A 20,343-nucleotide genomic window follows, 5' to 3' on the forward strand; every position below is an offset into this window, starting at 1 on the left:
TGAAGTTGGATTTCTTCGACTCAAAAGCCTGTAACTTTCTCTCTTCACACCTCCTCCATTCAGTCATCCAGTGACCTCAGCAACTTTTTGTTCAAAGATTCTGCATCACTACGTAACAGAATTGACTCGAACTAATCAACATGCATTTCTAAATTAATTTATTTAAACTATAAAGTTTCATTTTACCTTTCTTCCTCCATGAGTATTCCGCTGTCTACTGTTAAGTGAGACCCAAAAGAGGTTTACAAACGTGTAATACAGTGCCACTCTTCTATTTTTTGTTTGCTTGTTTTGGAAAATATAGTTATTAATAAAAATATGCTGTTTATGTTAACATGCAATGGGTTTACTGCTGTTATTTTTAAATGAATTAATATCTTCAATCTCCAGTTTAATTTCTCAGTTTTTTTCTGGGATATTTATTTGGAGGTTTGTGATATATTTAGATTTTTTCTACCAACATCTTTTGAGCTTCATGTGTGTTTTTCTTCTTCTTTTACAGCAATTCATATTTTGTTAGTTTTTCCAACTTTTCCTTTATATTTTTGAAGTTATTCTCTTTTTCTATATTCAGAGGCTTTTACAGCTATTTTAATATTCACACATAAAGTCTAAAGTTAGCCCTTACATTTTATCCTTCTTAACATACAAAGACCATATAATGCTTAACAATGATTAATCTTCCAAACTTATGATATTTTATCCAAAATTTTTAGTCTAAACCCACAAATTCAACATTGTTGTTGTTGTTTGTTGAGTCTTGGGTTTAACTGCTGGTAGAAAAGGTATCTGTATATATAACCCACATAAAAATACTTTGATATTCAAGAATTTTTAAGAATATAAAGGGATCTTGACACTAAAAATTTAAGTACTCTTTTTCTGAGCCAATACCAGTGTTTTTTTCAATTTCTGAAGCCCAAGGGGCAGAAAGTTTAGCTTCCCACCTCCCTGCCCAGTTCAATCAGCCAATGCCTAAGAGCTAGAACTTTCAAAAGTCCTTTGTTTCATATTTATTTTGTGTTTACTGTGGAGTCTAGGTTACGCTTTGTGCCCTGTCAGTAAATAATTTCTGCTTAACAAATAAATTGAATCACTTAATACCATGCCTCCCAGATTCAGCTATAGCACCAGGAAGCAGTGTGTCCAGTAGACATAACTGTGTTCCTGAAAAAGCGGGAGGGTAAAGGTTCAATTTGAGGTCACACCTCAGAGATTATTTTAGATAATAAATATGGCTCATTCACTTCTTCAACAAACATATATCATATACCACTCTGTGAGGGCATTATTGTTAGACCGGGGGAGTCAGAATTGAATATGAGTGACACAGCTCCTGCAGCCTTGGAACTTATGTTTGGGGTAGAGGTAGTCATTATTAAACTAATTGTACAATCAGTGGTTGAATTATATTCGTAGTAAATGTTATGAGACATCTGTAAGATGTTATAAGAGAATACAAAGCATAAAGAAATGAACTTATACTGTCAATTACCTGCCTCTATAAGCCACAAAAGTGGTTTAGGCTAGTTTCTTTCTCTTTAGAATAAAAATGAGAGGAATTCTGAAGGGGAGTGGTTCATTCCATGTAACACATCAAATGCTTATTCAGATGATTATTGGTTCAGTAATTTGATCAGTTTCTGTTTTCTCCACTCATATAGAAGCTACATGAAAGAAATGGCTATTTTTGATTTGTTCACAGCAGAATTCCCTGAATTTAGCATAGCACATGATATATGGTGAGACGTGGTACGTGCTTAATACTACATTTGTTGAGTAAATGAATGAATACCACATCTATCCAGAAGGCTTGGTAGAGCTTCCTAATAGATTCCTATTTTGAGCTTTTATTGATATGTAAAATTTATAATTAGAAGGGGCTAACAAAGGCCATGGAGTTTTAAGCTGCAATTAATTTTTGCTAAGCAAGAGACTGTCCCAGCACATTAATGTGGCAAGATGTTTTCATTCAGAAATAAGAACCTAGTGAACCCCAAACACAGAGTGTTATTTTGGCAAACAAATAGCCAGATCAGAAGCAACCAAAGAAGAAAACTGAGGGAGAAACAAAAAAAATGAAATGTAACTGAGGACACAATACAGACGGTGTCATAAATGGGACGAATGCAAACAGATGGACAAATAAGGAGCCAACGAATGAGGCAGCAGGATGAACAAGAAAGAAACTGGAGAAACAGAGAATTTATTAAAATGGCAATGCAATTCATGGGATGAGAACAGAGGTTGGTGATCACATTGTGAGATATAGGTGATGAGTAGAGAGGCAAAGGCAGAACAAGGAAGAAGGAAAGAGAAAGGGGAGAGGTAGACTGAGAAACCATCCAAGTCACCTTGGGTTGGTAAATTTTAGCTGACTCCCTGAAGAGAAAGAATTAATGATTTGAACAAAATTCTGCTTATAAAAGCTTTCATGCATCTAATTTCACGTGTTGAATACAAATGGCGGATACATTCATTTCATAAGTCTACCCATGGTGGTAATAATACATTATCAAGAATACCCCAATAAGAAAATAGCAACAGGTTGAGGAAAATACCTAAATTGGTTAGCATGCTATCAACCGTTTGATCATTGAAATGGTGCCTGGGAAGACTCTCTTATTGATCTTCTGAAATGGTGTACATTACTCAGCGGTACTGGTACTGCTTGCACTCTGCTTTAACACCTTCACCAGGGCTACTGATTTGTGTAAATGTGTGTGTGTGTGTGTGTGTGACTGTGATATTGTGATTATGATAAGTTTATAAGATATTATGATAATTATTATAAAAGATTAAAAATTGTAATTTGTCCCCATTTTTGGCATGGGGATCCTAAACCCTTGAAATTTCCTACGTGATGAGAGAGATAAAGGTATATTCTTCTATTCATATCACACCTGAATTTATGTTAATTAGGTGACTTTTGGCAAGCCCTTAGGCAACTTGAGGATGGGGACTGGTTGCCAGAAGAGCTAAGCATGACAAGAGGACTTTCAGCCCCACTTCCTGATCTTCAGGGGATGGAGAATGCCTAAAGATTGATTTCTATCAATAATAGCCTAGGATTTAATTGCACACCCATGTAATGAAACTTCCATAAAAATCCAAAAGGACAAGATTTGGGGAGCTTCTGTGTTGGTAAACACATGGAGATGTGGGAAAAGTGGTATTCAGAGAGGGCATGGAAGCTTCACATCCTTTCCCTCATAGCTTGCCTCTTCCATCTGGCTATTCTTGAGTCATATCCTTTCATAACACACTGATAATCTAGTAAATAAACTGTTTTCCTGAGTTCTAGGAGTTGCTTTAGCAAATTAATTGAACATGAAGACAGGGGTCATAGAAACTTTTGATTTATGGCTGGTCTGTCAGAAGCTCAGGTGTGAACTTGGACTTAAAATAGGCATCTGAAAGTTGGGGGCAGTTTTGTGGGACTGAGCCCTTAACCTATGGGATCTGTCACTATCTCCACATAGGTGGTGTCAGAATTGAATTAAATTGTAGGACACCCAGCTGTGTTCACAGAATCTGAGAATTGTTTGGTGTAAGAAAAGGTACCTCACATTTGGTGATCAAGAGTGCCAGAAGCGTGATGAAGTTTTGAGAGTAGGGGAGACACAGAGAGGAGTGTTTTTCCTTAGAGTGATGGCAAGTAATTTAAAGCAGTATTTTTTTATGAAAATGTTTATATAAAGATCTAATAGAGTTTTGAACATAAGACTTCAAAGAAGTTTGTGCTTAAGCAGAAATTACTCATCAGATCAAACACACCCCCTTCTGTGGTATACTTCAGAAGAAAAGGTGTAAAGTTTTGCACTGGATCTGTTTACTGAATGGGGAAGGGAATTCCATAATACCACAAAAATTGTACAAAGTAATTAATATCCCCTTATTTTTAACCTTTATAATGTAGACAGACACTAGATAATTAAAACATGAAGATAAAATCAAAATTCCTTTCTAGCTAAGTTTCTCTTTATTCTCTTCTAGCCTTTGCGTGGTACTGATAATTGGTAGCAAAATTAACTAGTTTTAGTTCAATCTTCTTTTATCTACACCCCCCATCTTTAGGAAAATCTTCCTATACAGATCAAAATATTTGTAATACCCAAGAACAAGAAAACTACTATGGTCTGAATGTTTGTATCCCAACCCCCTCCCACCCAATTCATATGTTAAAAACCTAATATTCCGTGTGATAGTGCTAGTAAGTGGGATGATTAGTTCATAAATGGAATAAGTGCTTTTATCAAAGAGGTCCAAGGGAGTTCCCTTCCTCTTTCTCCTTGTAAAGTTCTAGAGAGAAGAAGGAGGCTTTCTGTGAGGTAGTGGGTCCTCAACAGACACCTAATATGCTGGCCCCTTGATCTTGGGCTCCCCAGTCTCCAAAATTGTGAGAAATCTGTCTCTGTTGTTTATAACCTACCTTGTTTGTAGTATCTTTGTTGTGGGAGCCTGAACAGACTAATACAAAAATCAACATTGTCAAAGACAGTCACTACTTCTGCAAAAAGACAGAAGTCTTCAGTATTCCTGGGGGAAGAAGTCCTGTGTTGATTTGTTCTTTTGGCCATTTATGATGTGTTCACAGCATGGAACATATGGCTCAGACATTTCTTGTCACTTCTACACTCCTCCCATCTCAACCAGAAAGAAAACTTGTAATGAAGACAAGTTCACTCTTCTAATGCTAACAGCTGTTGAGAGTCTCATTTGATTGGGATATAAATAGATTTTGTGAAGATTGGTGCGTTAACCAATGATAATACTTAGGAAACAAATTGGGAGTATAAATTGTTGACTAAAAATAACTGCTTCATGGGGACCCAGTCCCATAGTGAGTGGGAATGAGTAAAGCACAGTTCCTTCTGGGAATAAAGAACTTTCTGAGATGAATTACAAGTAATAAAAGAAGAAAGCCACATTCTTAACTGATGAATGGAAATCCCTGAGGAGAAGAGCACTCATTTGTACTTTTCTCCTTTTGTGTAAGGCTGATTTCTAAAATGTTGATTTTATTGTGTGAACCACTTCTTTTTTGCTTTCAGGTTTGTCTGGACAGAGAAGATTGTCATATAATGGCTCCGATTATTTTAACTCAATTTTACTAAATGCTCCAGTATTAATCGTTTCTTTTCAGCCTTTAATTGATATATCATTTATGTTAGAAGCTATTAAGAAAATGTATAAAAGATGTATTAACCAGAATAACAGAGATCTTTCCTCTCCTGCCCATTCTTATTCATGGTGCAAAGACAGCTTCCCCCATTACCTCGAAAGACTCCACCTCCCCCATTTTATTTTTTTTCATAATACTTATCACCATCTGCCATACCATGTGTGTGTATGGGGAAGCATAATTCTATGATGATCCCCTCGTGAATCCCATCCATGTATAATGCCCTACTTTTGAATCCAGGCAGGACCTGTGAGTTGCTTCTAGATAAGAACATGGCAAAAGCACAGCGATGTCACTCCCTTGCTTAGGTTCCGTTGTATAGGTTTCCGTTGAAGCAAGAAATTCTCCTGATAGCCTTCAAGAAGGAAACCACCAGATGTGAAAGAATCACATGGCAAGGAATGATGGGGAACTCTAGAAGCTGAGAATGGTCCCTGCTGACAGCCAGCAAAAAGGTAGTCCTATAGCTTCAAGCAACTGACCACAACTGCCAACAACCACGTGATCTTGAAAGAGAACGCCAAGCTCCAGAAAGAACATCAGCACAGCCAATACCTTCACTGCAAACTTGCAGAAGGGCCAGCTAAGCTGTGCCAGGACTCCTGCCTGTGGACACTGTGAGATAGTAACTGTATGTTGTGAACTGCTGATTTTGTGGTAATTTGTTACCCAGCAATACAAAATATGCTGTATATTTATCTGTATATGTATTGTCTGCCCCTGCACCCTCCCAACACATTCATTAGCTTGTAAGCACCATGAGAAAAGGATTTTTTTTTTTTTGCCTGCTTTTGAAACTACTTTATCTCCAGTGGCTAAGAAGATTACTCAGCACTTAGTAGGCTTTCCCTAAATAAATGTTAAATGAATTAAATGAAATGAAAATATTCGTTTTTGTAGAGTTCTAAGTTTTCATCAGTGAATATATTTTATATCAAAGCTGTTATTAAATAAAGTTCAAGATAACACATCTTAAACTGAATGGCTTACTAATTTATTGAGAATTGGGGTCTTCCTATCCTATGGCTCTGTTTTAAATTTTGATTGGAAAGTTTTGTTTTACAAAGAAGGGCATTCAAAAATTATTTCATCACACGTTCAACTAAACATGAAACACTTAGCATGACTGGATAATATACTAGGTATTCAGGAGTGTGAGCTGAAGGAGACTAACTTCTCTCTTCTGTTCAGGCCAATATAGGAGGTGAGGAGGTAACCCAGGAGTGTATACAAGTACAAGGAATTCTGGGGAAACTGGGTGGCTCAGTCAGTTGAGCATCCAACTTCAGCTCAGGTCGTGATCCCACTGTTCATGAGTTTGAGCCCTGTGTCTGGCTCTGTGCTGACAGCTCAGAGCCTGGAGTCTGCTCTGGATTCGGTGTCTCCCTCTATTTCTGCCCCTCCCCCACTCACACTCTGTTCTCTCTCTCGCAAAAATAAGTAAACATTAAAAAAAAAAGTATAGGGAATTTCCTAACAGCAGTATTAACAAGTGCTGTGTAAATAAAAAAGATGGACAAGAGTAGTAACAGCTGGAATTACTGAGTTTTTGTTGTGCCACACCTTCTTGCAAAGCACTTTGCATGCATTATGCCATTTTTTCCTCCACTGTTCATAGCTTTGTTTTATAGCTAAAGAAAACTAGGTTCAGACAGTGTCACTAACCCAGAGTTATGCAATGAGTGACCAAGCTGATATTTGGACTCCTACCTGCCTAATCACTATACCAATGGCTCTCAAACACTAAAGTGAAGAAGCATTACCTGGAGAGTTTGTTAAAAATGAGGATTCTAAGAGGCTCTTTCTCCAGTGAATCTAGGAATAGCTCAGAAATATACTTTTTTTTTTCAAGCAGTTATCCAACTGATGCTGATTCGGGGCATCTGGGACTGTAAATAACATGGCACTTTACTATAAATTCAGTCTTGGGGAGAGGTAAAAACAAAGGCTTCCTCCAAGAGGTAATGCTAACATATAAAGCAGGTAGAAAAGGGGAAGGGAAAGTGAGAGCCTAGGTCAATATCACAATCTAAGAAGAGAGAGAGAGAGAGAGAGAGAGAGAGAGAGAGAGAGAAAGAGAGAGAAAGAAAGAAAGAAAGAAAGAAAGAAAGAAAGAAAGAAAGAAAAAAAGAAAGAAAGAAAGAAAGAGAAATAAAGGGGGAAATCAGAGCACACATTGCCTGTGGCAGGAATTGTACGTGAATGTAACTGGGTGGGTATGGTGGTGTGTAGAGAGTTAACAGAAGAGGGAGGTAGAGGCTGATCATGAGAAGTCTGTTTACCATCCTAGGATGGATTGTCACATGATAAAAAGTGTCTGAAGACAAACTTACTTGAAGTCAATTTCAAGAACCTCTTTGTAAGAGATTTGAGAATATGGATAATTTACCTAATTGCTCTGTGACTTGATTTCCTTAACTGTCATTGGTGATCATCATCCTATATCATAGATTTAGTATCTAAATAAAATCATATACACAAAGCACATAACAGTGCCTGGCACATTAGCACATAATAAACAATAGCCATTAATTTCATGCTGAAGTCAATGTGCTGCCCCTGAGTAATTTTTATGCCAAGTCTTTCTCTGGTAGCTTTTTTAGTGACTGGATTCAATGGAGGGAAATGCCAAAAACAAGGTGAACAGTTAAGAGACTGTTTAATGCGTGCCAAATGTATATAGTCAGAGGAGGGATAGGAAAGCAGGATTATATCTGAAAACTATTTAGGAGTAAAAGCTACAGAACTGAGGAACAACTGGATATTGGGAGAAACAAGAGGAGGGGGATTCCAGGTTTCTGACTTAGGCAACTCATCTGTCCAATTCCCTCTCTGTGGCCTGGTTGGCGGTATGGCATTAGGATCCAGAAGCAGCTGTTGGACTTTTTTTCTTCCTTTTGTTAACTGTCTAATTTTCCCTATGCTGAGAGCAATGCCATTGCTTCATCTGCTCCAGAGACACTAAGACAGCCGATTTCAGTTTCTTCAAGGGGCCTTGGCCTTGCTTCTGGCTATATCTTGATTTACACCAACATGCTTAAAGCCTCGTTAATGTCACCCAGGCTAGACTGTCAACTGGAATAAGCTTTCTAGCAAGGTGTCTCCCACCTCCTCTCGCTTTCAGGTTCATCAAACAAGGCATATGTTTCTGTCATTGCCAAATTACTGGCATACACCACAGAAAGTGCATTCCCATTAATTACAGGGCTGTGTCAGAAATACCTTGACACTGGAGCTGTTGAAGGTACCCATTATGCATGCACTAATGGTATACCTTGTACCTATCCCCCAAAGCCCGGCTACAAAATGCCAAGGATTTGTCATCATGAAGTGAAATCATTAGAGAATATGGGTGACTTTTGACAAGTGCCTACACTTGTAGAACTTTAAGGAATAGCAAATCAGGGTAGCATATTTTTGGAGAGAGTGAATCTTACAAATAAATGCCTATTTTTATTATATATTGATAAGTACAGAGAAGTCCCTGACTCTATCGGGGGCTCTAGCTCTTAGCCCATAATAACAACTTTCCTCAGTATATCCTGTTAGTTACCATCAAAGAATCAGAGCCAACAGGCTGCAGGTTTATATATAAACATAAGGAATGTCAGTGGGACAGAAAGTCAACAGTATAGGAACCAATATATATTTTACAAAATCAATATGTGGCAAGATGAAGGCTGGATTTAGGGAATAAAAATTGGAGACGCGGTGATCAGTTGGGAGATTACTGCTGGGTGAGAAAGGATGAGGACCTGAACTGGACCAGTGATGGGGAAGATTAGTTTGAATGTCAGAAGAGGTGATACAAACACAGTTTATTGCTTTCCCAGAATCCACAAGTATCATTCCACAACTTAAAATCATCTCCAGTGGTTTCCCTTCTAAAGAAAAAAAATTCAACCTTGTTGATATCACAGCCTTATCTTTTGCTCCACTAAATCTCCCATCCTCTGAATAAACTCCACCCCATTCATGCTATTTTTTTTTTTTTTTTGCCACATAGGCTTAAACTTATCATTCTACTTCTACAAACTCATTTAAAAATCTCATTCAACAAATACCTATGGAACACCTAATATATGCCGTATTTGTTTGTCCTATGGTCTCTGTTCTAGTGAAACAACCACTCAACATGAATTAGAAATCTCAACATCATTTAGTCATGTAATTGATGAATTTATTGGGCAACCATGTTTCAGGCAATGTTCTATGTGCTAGGAATGTGATTATGAAGAAAACAGATTAAAGAATCCACCTGTAGGAGACTTACAGTCTAGCTAGGGGGACCACAGTTAATAAACAAATAAATAAAATATTTGCTATGCCAGATGCCTCTAAGCATTATGGAGCACAGTAAGTTGGGGAAGTGATTAGGAGGTGAATTAAGAGTGTCAGCTTAGGGGAATAGAATTTTAGAAAAGGTTGTCAGGGAAGACCTTACCGCCAAGCTCTGTTTGAGCAAGGCCATGTGGAAGATGAAGTAAGCTATGCAGATATCCAAGGGAAGAGCACTCCAGGCAGGTGAAAGTGTAAATGCAAAGCTTTGTAGTGGGAGTATGTCTAGAGTATTCCAGGAACAGCAAGGAAATACAGTGTGACCAGGGCAGAGCGAGCATGAGGGAAAGTAGAAGATGAAGTAATACAGGAAACGTAGGGTAGATTGTATAGACTATTGTAAGGATTTAACTCAGAGCAAGAATTTTGAGTATAAGAATAATGCAGTATGACCTAGATTTCCACCAAGCACAAAACAATCAAAGCACGGAGGTCAGTCAACAAGCTACTGCAATAATCCTCACAAGAGGCAACATTATTGTGGACTTAGGGGTGGTGAGTTGTGCAGGTGGGAATAATCAGTTAGATTCTGGGCAAATTTTTATTTGATTCTTTTATAGATAAGATGTAGGGTGTTGGAGAAATAAAGAATTCAAAGAGAACTCAAAGGTTAAGTTGCTGTTTATTGAGATAGGTAAGACATGAGGAGAAGCAGATTTCAGGGAAAAGCTGAGAAGATGGATTTTAAAGCATTACATCTAAGGGGAAAGATCCAAATTGAAGACAGAAATTTAGGAGTTGTCACTTTTGCTGCTCAATATGGTAGTCACCATGAATATTTTTTTTAATATTTAAATATGTGGCTATTTAAACTTAAAGAAATAATGTAAAAAAATTTAATGAGCCCCACTAGGCACATTTCAAGTGCTCAATGTGGCTAGTGGCTATCATATCAGACAACCCAAATATAGAACATTCCTATCATCTCAGAAAGTTCTATTGGACAGTATTTAAAGACATGAGATAAGATACTTGATGAAATCACCAAGAGATTTGTTTCTAAGCTCTGTTTCTAGCTTGGAGAGAGACAGAGATGTTTGTGGTGCATGGGATGGGGGGAGGATTATTTTTCTCACAACACTACAAATAATGGGATAAAAAATTCTTCAGATTTTACTGTTAGAAATTTATTCCAGTTAATCCCCACTTCTCTCCCTCTGTCTTCACTTTGTATTTCTGGCCTTCCTTAACCTCTTGCTGGGATGATTACAGTAGCCTCCTAACTGATCTTTGAGCTCAGGTCTGTGTGTCTCATTTTCATCCTCCACACTCTTAAAATAAAGAACTAAGTCAGTCTCCAGTTTATAAACTCCCAATAGGGGCACATGGGAGCCTCAGTGGGTTAAGTGTACCACTCTTGATTTCAGCTCAGGTCATGATCTCAACGGTTTATGAATTCAAGCCCCACATCAGGCTATGCACGGATAGTGTGGAGGCTCCTCAGGATTCTCTCTCTCAGCCCCTTATACACTCACACACGCTCTCTTTCTCTCTCCCTCCCTCTCCTTCTCAAAATTAAATTAACTTTACAAAAAATAACAAAAGCTCCCAATAGTTTCATCACAACCTACAAAGTAAAGGCCAAATATGATATTATTGAATATGAAACTTCCATAACCTGTCCCTTCCCTCTTCAGCCTCATGTTTCATATTCTCTATCTGTAATTTTATAATCCAACAATAAACTCCCAGTAGTGCTCTTCTAACCTCTGTTTCTTATTTATCTCCTTCTGGTCTCCTTTTCCTGAGATTAATATTCACCTTTAACAGACTTTTACCCATCTTATGTGGCAGAGCATAAGTGTTTTTTTCCTCTAGCTTTGAGTAAGATGTTCCATTCTGTGGTCTTATAACACCCCATGTTCCTATTGAGCATACTATTTAACACCTGTGCCTGGAATGATCTGTTTCATCCCCCCAGTGGACCAGAACTCTCAGAGGTTAGTGCCTATACTTTTTACATTTTTCTACCTGCAAGGCTAACTATACTACCTGGCACATGGGAGGCAAGCAAGGGCCACTTTTTGAACCAAAATGAAACAGAGGGAGATTTTGTGATTTCTTGTCATTACATGAACTATTCTCATGCTTGCTCACACTACTTCAATATCCTTCTAATCCCTTGAAGTGTCCTACGTTTTCTTGTCTTTCAGCATCCAATGTCAATGTCATTTTCTCTGTGTATCTCTCTTTCTCTCCTCACCTCAATCTCATTTTTTCTTCTTAGGATTATTCACATGTCTCCAAAACACCACTTTTCACAGTGATAACCATGTCTCTCTTTGGCTCTTATGGACAGGGAGGGTGTGATGCATTTATCACACCCTGGGTCTTTTGTACCATTTATTACATAGTAAGCCTTCAATAAATGCTTATTGAATACATTTTAATCTGTACTGATTAAGAGCTCCTGAAATGGGTACCATTATATAAACCATTGATTACAAATTAAAAAAAAAAAAAAAAACAACTATGTTTAGAAGTATGTATGGGTGTACATGATTTCTTCAAATGATTAAATCTGGAATTAGCTTTGAAATGAATCTGATTTTACAGGTGAAGAAATTAATACCAGGAAAGTCAAAATGAGTTTTTGAGTCAGAAACATTTCAAGTGTCTTGGCCATCACCTTGCCTCCTGCTTTGCCCACTCTACATCCTGCTGTTTTGCTTCTCCTTCATTCTTCCTCATTTGGCTTCTCACCCATGCTCTCAGCAATGCAATGCTTGCATGGACATTTGATATGATGGACAGAGATAAATATATACATTTCCCCAGCTTTGCATTACAGTGGCATTTTGATTATGAGGTTAAGGTTTCTGCCTGAGTAGAAACAAAAGCTAACACAATATTTAATTTAGAAATAATATGCATCCCAAGCCCACTCCCTTTCTACTCATGGGATTCTAAACCCATCCTGTACTTATTCAATAAAAAGAAATGGAAGGATCATGTTTCTTGCAATAAATTGTTTCAGGCCAGAACAATGCTTAGAGGGAGCTGGAAACACTTCTCTCCCCTGAATGTGCTGTAACACCAACAGCTGCCACACAGAGAGCTGAGCTAACTGGCCCATTTCCTCACAGGCAGGTTAATTTCAGGAGACTTTTCTAAGAAAAAAATCTCTAGACACAATATCCACTATTTAGTCACACATTCACACATACACACACCATGTACAATGTGCAGAAATAAATTATAGTAATTTCTCCCCAAGAAACTACCAGTGTGGTCATACCAAGAAAATTAAGAGACGTAATAATGAGCATTTACTGTGAGTGACACTGAGCTAATTACTACTTTCCAATTAAAAGCATTTGAACAAATAGCAAAATACTCATACATGTCATTGATCCAGAACCTTAACCTTCAAAACATATATTTGTCCTTTCTTTTGGAAAGTGGGTGGGGCAGCACATATCTTTAAGAAATATTCCCTAAAAGAATTAAGGAAAGGACACTTAGCCATAATTCTAAGTCAAAATTATTGGGAATACTTCTAGTTTCCAAAGAAATCTAATTATAGCCTTTTTTTTTATTTTTCTGGCAGGGAGCAGGGGGTTGGGGTGGCCTATGATATTTTGCTCCAAGATTTTTGTCTCAAATAAAAATTTTTCAATATTTCCTTTTATATAAGATGTTATTTTAATCTAATTTTCTCTTTTTCTACATATGTATAATGAGCATGAATAGGAAATGTATGTGAGAAGCTCTCACAGTCTTGTTTCCTCTGGGGTTGGGCAGTAGAAAGTCGAAAAGGGTCTGAAAATGATAGATTTTATAGCCAGGATTCTTTAAATGGAGTGTTCTAAACCCTGCAGATGTGGTTACTCTTGATTGACAGAAAACTCTGGTCCCAGTTCAAAAGACGGGCTCAGTTCAAGGTTGCATTTACTATGGTTACTCCCAGAGCAAGTAAAGTGTTTTACAAAACATCTAAACTGGATTAAAAAAAAAAACACACACACAGGGGTGGACACAGCTTTCCATTGCCTCCTCGTACTCCTCTTAATCATGTCCTCAAGTTCAGAGCTCTCAGAAGTCTGTATGGAGAGAGAAGTCCTTTGGGTCAGAGGATTACAGAATGGTAAGCTTTCTGACTTTTATATTCAGAGCCACATCAGCACATAGCATCAGCTCATATTTTTCTACTCAGGAAACCACATCACCAAGCCTGCTTTCCAAGATCTGGTTCTTGAAATTCTTGTTGTGTTGGCATAGGAATAATGCCCCTTTTCCATGTGTGCCTGACTCACAGATCCTGCTCGTTTTTTTTTTGTTGTTGTTGTTGTTGTTGTTTGTTTGTTTTGTTTTGTTTAACTTATTTCCATATGGGGACTTCTGGAATAGACCAAACATAGACTACTACACCGCTCAAGGAACAAAGTTGTACTTGCATCCTTATGGGACAATAAATCGACCAACATATTATCAGTGATTTAAAGCCCTTCATTACCCCAGCGCTTGTCCTATGAGGAGATAACTTTAGGTGAAAAGCAAAAGGAATACATTCTCCATGCTCTCAATGTCAATTATATAGAGGGAACTTCTGATGAAGTTTGACAATGATTTTTAAAGTTTAAGCCTATTTTGGAGACCACCAAAAATCCCCATTAGTACCAAATAGCACAACATTTTAATTAAAAAAAAAATCTATCTCACAATAAGCCAAAGTATGTTATCCAGTTGTTATCCAGTTATCCAGTTATATTATCCAGTTGAAAGAAAACTAGAAAAGGAAGGGATAAATTAATATGCCTGCAAACAATTTTGATGTCTACCACCATGAATTATTCAAAACCTTGTAAGAGGCCATTATATATTTCCAAGGGATATTTTAAATTAAACACTTAAATATTCTTGTTCCAGATGTCATATTGTAAATAATATGACAGTCCTTTTAACATATTTTTCCCTTGTCAAAAGGAAAGGAAAGAAAAGAAAAGAAAGAATTGTATATAAATCTTCTTTAATATCCTCTGCCTGGTGTATGATATTCTGAGTAGCTAGGGACTCAATCTATCTGAAAGGAATGTTATCAATATTAAAAAACTGAGGATCTGTCCCAGATTCTCCAAATTTCTCAGCCATGTAACCAAAGGCACAATTCCCCAAGATTGCCAGCCTTCCCACCTACAAAGATTGCTTCCCCATTGTCCCTGAAACACAAGCTGGTCACATGAATTCTGCACTGTTTCTCACACCACTTCACTACTGTTATTCTCCAGGACATCACAAAGTGATCAGTGTTATAACAGATGTGAAAACTGTGTGGAATGGGGACATGTAGGTGATGTTCCCAGCTCAAATTGTCAAAGGGATATGGAGAGAAAAGTAGTATTGACCAGGCAAAGAATAGCTGATAGCCATTTTAGAAAGAGGAATAATTGTATGAAAAGAAGTAAGAATTGATATTTTATGGGAGAGAAGTTAAAAAATATTGACTAGATTTAGGTTCTGGGGGGTCTTGTGTGATTCACCAAGTCCAGACTACATTCAGAACATTAGAATGAGTTAAAGAAGCATTTAAAAAGAGGAAAGAAAATAAACATGATTATATTTTAGAAAGAGAACTCTGGAAGCAATGTGGAGAATGGATTCAATCAAATTAAGGCTAAAGACTTAACTTAGTTTAGAAGTAACTAAAATGCATTCCTTCCCCAGAGAGAAATGATGAGTGATTGAATTAAGGCAATAGCTATGAAAGCAGAGACAGGATGGATCCCAGAAATGTCATCTAGACTGGTGGCCAATGAGATGGGAAAGGTAATGGAGAGTAAAGAATTCAAAATGATTCTCTAGCTATTTTATTGCCTTGAAAAACTGTGTAGATGATACCACTCCTCACAGAGATATGGACTTAAAGAACCAAAAGTTTTCTTTGGGTAGGTAACGAAAAAAAAAAATGAGTCTAAGTAAACCACAGGTTGTGAAATAATAATGAAATTAATAGGTAGACTAAGAGGCACTACTCTGTTTTATCTTTATCTCATTTTCTCCTCACAGAAAACCTCTGTGAGGTCATTATTATTACTATTAATACTCTGTTACAAATAAAGGAATTGAAGAAATGAAGTAATCTTTCAGATAATTAAATTCTTCTTACATGTCCAGTAGACTGTTGGATATGCACAGTTAAAGCTCAGAAAAGAATGCTCACCTGGACATGTACGTATAGAACTTGTTAACTTTGTAGCTGACATCATGAAGGTAGACATGTTCACCCAGTTGTATGTAGAGTGAGATGAAAATACCAAAAGAAAATCTCTGGGGTAGACAAATCTCCCAGGAATAGATTGAAGAAGCAAAACATGGAAAGCCAAGAAGTCTAGGTAGAGACTATTATCAAGAAGGATGAAATGCTTTAAAGTTTAAAATCTGAATAGTGGGCAGGTAATGCAATAGGTCTTCTGGTTGGTATCTAGTAGGTCAGGAGCAGCTTGAAGCAAAGGGTAGTGGATTTTTCTGGGCTCAAATCAGATAATGGTGTGCGCAGGCATTATTAGCAGGACAGCAAGTGAAGACAGAAAACCAAAAATGAATTTCTAAAGCAACCTTGATGTGAAGGCAGGGGAGAAGAGTAGTAAGATCTGGGAAATAGGATGGTTTATTGGATCATTGTTATTGTAAGATGGGTAAAACTTGAAGAGAAAGTGTCAAAGTATAAAGTTAGGGGTAAAAGAAGGGACAAGTGCTGGCACACTGTTCCTTGGGAGAAGGGATTTTAGCAATAGGAACTAATGAACCTTAAGCAACAGAAGAGTTCCTTTTCCATTAAACAGTAGTAAGGTTTTTTTCTCTCAAGACCCGCATCCTCCATTTAGGCTTTCTAAGCAAGGTAGAGGGATTATGAGTGAAGTTTTTATTTTTGTTTTAATACTATACATGTTTTTTCGAGGATTTGAAGTTCCTCTTCCCAACAATAGACTCCAGCTAATGTTTCAAGTTTCAAGATCAGAGTCTTTTTGTTTATCATTGGCTTCAATTTTTATATCTCTTTTACTTGTGGAATAGCTGTGGAAGACATAATATAATACAATCATTTAGTGAAAATATTCTTTTTTTTTCCTTTCAAAACACATTCTTCCATCAGAAACTTAACAGCCATTGTATATAAAGAATTACCTCAGAAAGGGATGGGGATACACATTAGAAAGTTTTGTTCACTTACAGTCCCTGCTGCCTTACAATTCTAGACACATGTACTTTTCACTCCTATGACTATCTCTGTGTCTCCAAACTACTTTTCTAATCTTTGGTTTCTCTAGTCTCCTCAGACTGCCATAATAAAATACCATAACTGGGTAGCTAAAACAACAGAAATTTGTTTTTCTCACAGTTCTGGAGGCTGGAAATCCAAGATTAGGTTACAAGCATGGTCCAGGTCTGGAGAGAGCTCTCTTCCTGGCAGTTGCCTTTTCTTTGTATCCTCATGTTATGGAGAGACCTGGCTCTTCCTCTTCTTATATGGCTGCAATCCTATTGGCTTAGGACCTCACCCTCATGATCTCACTTAACGTTAATTATCTCCTAAAGGCTCTTCCTCCAGATACAGCCAAATTAAGGGCTAGGACTTCAACACATGGATTGGGTGAGGGGAGAAGGACATCAACCTATAGCACTGGTATTGTAGTTAATGCTATTCACTAAATTACCAACCTGCCCTTCTAGCTTCATCAGCTGTTGGTCATCTAAGAGTGCATAAACAGCACATTTGTCACACCTGAAACACTGGTGGAGGAAACCTAGTAAGGAGTTCACTAGTCCTCTTGCTGCTTGTGGCTCTGAGGTAGCACAAAGGGACTTAACAGGACCTGTAGACAGGGAGAGGGATCCTGGCCCTTGGGCTGTGGGACTTGCCACTATATGAAAAGGAAGTACCAATGCCTCCTCTAGAAAGATCAGGGGCTGCTCCAAGGCTTGCAGTTAGAGTAGCAAGAGGTAATGAAATCTTTTTACCTTCTAGGTAGTCTACTAGGTTAGGTACGCCTTATATCCTTGTCCAAGCAGTTTTTCTATGCATAAGGCCAGCCTTCACTCTAGGCTACAGCTCCAGGGGGCCACTCTTACATCAGGCTAACCCCAACCTCTCATTTTCCTACCCGACTCACATACCAACCGTTCATAGCTGTTTTTCCCAAAGTAATTAAAGTGTTTCACAAACCTAATGTTTCAGTTCCCACTTCTGTCTGCCTAGGATTTCTCTTCTATGTGGGGAACATCTTCTAATAACCCTTCATCTATGAGACATTCTCTACCCACCTCAACATAGCCAAGAACAATCTATTCTTAAGTCATCTTACCACAGCACTTGGAGTATTCCTCTATGATAGCACTCACAATATCATATCAAAAGTATTTATTCTAGGGGTGCCTGGGTGGCTCAGTCGGTTAAGCATCAAACTTCAGCTCAGGGCATGATCTCACGGTTCATGAGTTCGAGCCCCACGTCAGGCTCTGTGCTGACAACTCAAGAGCCTGGAGCCTGCTTCAGATTCTGTGTCTCCCTCTCTCTATGCCCCTCTCCTGGTCATTCTCTCAATCTCTCTCTCTCTCTCTGAAAAATAAATAAACATTAACAAAATTCTAAGTATTTATTTTATTTATTGAATATGAATTTGTTAAAGGCAGAAATTATATCTCAACATTTGTTATATTCTCAGGTGTTATTAGCATGCCAGTTATATGGTAGATGCTTGATGAATGTGTGTTGAGAAAATTCTTAAATGAAAAAACTACTCTAATCTTAGAATTCCCAAAAACATGTGTGGTTTATACCTTACATTGTGTTTATTTTTTCACTGAATCTAGTCTTTCAACAAAGTTATTCGATGTTACAAGCATCATACTAGGTCCCTGGGTAAAACCATAAATAGAGCAAAGTGGTCTGGAGCCAGAAGGACTGAGTTCGCTTGCGAACTTATCCAATTGCTCATGACTTTGGGCAAGGTACTTTATCCCTTTAAGCTCCAGTTTCATTATATATAAAATGAGGAAGATCATAGTGCTTTCCTATGTGATGTGCTATGAGATCTAAATATAATAAATTAATTTAAAATATTTAACACTATTTTGACATAAAGTAAACACTCAGTGAAAGATATTTTTCTTCTTTCCCTTTTTCTTGTCACTGTTACCCACAGAATGATCACTGATCTTGTGGATCCCATCCTGAGTAAGTACACAGGAGCCCTTTGAATTGACAGCAAGCTTTGAATATTACTTGTCAGATAGATTGGTATATTCCTTAGAGATAGGGATTCTGTAAAAACAGGACCTCTTTGGGGAGAGCAATTTCTCCTTCATGATAATATTGTACTATCATTGTTAAAGTCAGGAAAAATATTTAGCTGCTTGATGTATGCATTAAAGTATATGATAAAAGAAGAATCTGGGTTGACTCCCATCCCTTGGATGAAAGTGCAATAATAAAAATATACTTTGAGGGAATGGTTGCCATGGATCAGGCACAGTGCTCTACATGAATTACATTGTTTTCTCCTCCCAGCAAACACTTGATGTAAATATGCTTTACCACAGTGGAAAGTGAGTTTCAGAAATCTTAAGTAAGCTGCCCAGTCACTTCCTCTTCTACCCATAATTCATTATGCTAGTGATTCCCAGTTTTTAAAAGAGTTAACAACATCCTGGCACTTTATATTTGATTTTGTGGTGTTCTGTCTCTTCTCGGTCCCACTTGTATCTTTCTGTTCACCTCCAAACTATAAAGCAGTATGTGACGCATCCCATATTTATCTCTTAGAAATATACTTAGAGTATTTTTGTTTTGAGGGCTTTCTTTTAAGAAACTGTGGAGCGCTACTAGAGAAGAATAGAAATCCTGTGGGAAATGGGGAAATCACAGTGGGAAATAAGTAGAAATAAGAAGGGATAACAACTGCACATGTTGTATATGGGGAGCACCAAAAATTTACTCCAATAGTCTGCACCATATTTGGTCTCCAATATGGGCCAAAGGGAGCAAGTGTACACAATGGATGTCACGAGCAGCCCCACTAATTTGGCTCATTTTATCTTTTCTTAAAATGCTTCATTGTCTTTGTTGGTGACTATTATACAGTTAGATTTGGAATTTTTTTGTGTGCTGCATTTTTGTTATGGAGTATGTGTATATTCTGAAGTGAATGGCAATTGGATATGGTAACCTTGTGTCCTGATTTCAGCAATTGCCCTGAAGTTTTCATTTTTATTTTTTTAAATGTTTAGTTATTTGTTTTAAGAGAGAGAGTGCACTCAGGGGAGGGGCAGAAGGAGAAGGTGAGAGAGAATTCCAAGAAGGCTCCCCACTATCAACAAAGAGCCCAACACGGGACTCAAACTCACCAACAGTGAGATCATGACCTGAGCCGAAATCTAGAGTTGTATGCTTAACTTATTGAGCAAGTCAGATGCCCCTGCCCTGCATTTTCCATTTTTAAAGTAAGTGCTATTGTTACTAGTTACAATAAAATAAGCCACCATAGATCTGGAAGACTCCCATCTTATTCTTTCTGCTGGCAGCATGATCACATCTGTTGGCTTGTAAGATTAGATGTAATGAACAGAAATCCCACTTCAACATACTTTTAAACCTGAAAGATGACCAGGGATAATTGATCTTTCTTTACCAACTCTTTTTGGGGGCAATGTATCTAGTAACACTTTTTCAAGGGAAGCATACAGCGAATTCTCTAATAAGACGAAATGCTCTTGGACACAAGGGCTAAGAGCAACAAATTCTTTCCAGTTTTGGATAGAAGTGGAAATGCAGTCAACACTGTTGCCCATCTGGGACATTTGGTAAACCTGCTGTGTGCAAG

The 20,343-nt window shown here is 37.7% G+C and overlaps 1 long non-coding RNA gene across 1 annotated transcript in view; it reads right to left on the reverse strand.

The window, feature by feature from the left end:
- The window catches only part of LOC147578214 (uncharacterized), a 163,064-nt gene that overhangs the window by 37,293 nt on the left and 105,428 nt on the right, over positions 1-20,343 (reverse strand). The gene's annotated exons all lie outside the window — the stretch shown is intronic.

Source organism: Puma concolor, chromosome C1, assembly GCF_028749965.1.
Source record: "Puma concolor isolate L17-30 chromosome C1, mPumCon1.1.hap2, whole genome shotgun sequence".
NCBI classification, from domain to species: Eukaryota; Metazoa; Chordata; class Mammalia; order Carnivora; family Felidae; genus Puma; species Puma concolor.